The following is a 1,529-nucleotide window of genomic DNA, read 5'->3' as shown; positions in this document are numbered from 1 at the left end:
CACACAAAGGATCCCCTCTCCCCCTTCCCCTATAAAAAAAAAAGAAAAATCTAGTTTCTGATCAGAAGTCAATGTCTGCCACAATGTTAAAACACACGAAGATACAATGGAAAAGCTACAAGCCAATCTGTGCCACACTTTTATGTTTTTAAGATCTATCTGCTTTGACGGAATCCATAGGCGAAGCATAGACTATATTTATAATCTACACCTTTTGAAGTTTGGCACATCTGTGGTTTAAAAAATTAATGTGAAAAGTGCTCAGTCAGCGTGCGGTTTAATTCATAATATTTTCCTTTCTTAGTTTTTAGAAGTTGCCACTTGGCGAATTTACAGACGCCAAGAAGCCATCTCCTTGTTACAACTGCCAAAAATATTTCTGATCTCAGTTTGCATTTAACCGAGGGTTCGCTTTTTAAAAGTATTTTGAAAAAAATGTCAAAGAAAAAATGTTCGTTAGCGTTAATAAACATATTCCATGACAGAGAAGAAGGCGCAGATTTTTCCGAAAATGCTTTTTTATTAAAAAGGAAAAAAAAGAGATAATTACAGGGCCTGGATAAACTGACATTTTCTTGTATGCCCATTCGAATTTGAGGCTCACATGACATCGAAATAACTAAGTTATTATGAACATTAATTATTTGTTATAATCCTAGAAAAATCTTGGAAAGTACAGCGCTGCATTACAAAGAACGCATGCAATGATCACGACCAGGTTAGTGGCAATTTGTAACCGGCGAACCGACATAACGCGCTACAAACAGAATTACAAACTTCTATCTGACATTTTTGACCGTTTTGATTTAAAAAGACAAGAGGTTAGAAACCAAACGCTCTGTTTGCGCTATCAAAATCGTAAGAGTTGTTATCAAGATATTCAAAGAAATGCTTTCGAAAAAGCTTGTCATGTTGTGAAACTCAAAATTGTTACTTCAAATTTGTCAAAATTACGAGTAGAAAGAATTTAGAGTTAGAGAATGGGGCAAAAGAGACTTAAAGATACGAAACCTACTGTTACTATGGGTCATTTAAGCTTGCAATCTTAGGACTGAGAGAAAGAAGACGACGTAATCTTTACGATAGTTTGTTCTTAATTATAGCATTAGTGTTTTTTCTTTGATAAGCTTGGAAGATTTGCCAGCAAAAACATTCAACATGATTTAAAAGGGAAACCAATGCCGTAAGTGTCCGTCCTTTCTGTGAGTTCAAAGCCTCGATAGACCGGGACTCAGTTGTAGCTTATGAACATCAACAAAGGCTATTGAGTACAAATAATATTTTTTGGTAAATAAAGTTAGCGTTAGAGCAACACCTTCAAGGCCAAATCCCGGCATGTTTAGCGCCAGTTTCCCGTGGATGAGTGAACACAGGGAAATTCTTTTCGTTCTCATCATTCTCACCTGAGAGAAAAAAGGTCGTACATTTCTTCCGCTGTTGGAACATCTATTTTTGTATCTGTGCTTCACACGCACAAGTGTGGCTTGATGAAGGAAAAAAAGAGGAGACAGGGAGGGGTAGATGGGGGG

This window comes from Aplysia californica, unplaced genomic scaffold, assembly GCF_000002075.1.
Source record: "Aplysia californica isolate F4 #8 unplaced genomic scaffold, AplCal3.0 scaffold00113, whole genome shotgun sequence".
NCBI lineage: Eukaryota > Metazoa > Mollusca > Gastropoda > Aplysiida > Aplysiidae > Aplysia > Aplysia californica.
Note: the sequence above shows the minus strand (reverse complement) of the source record.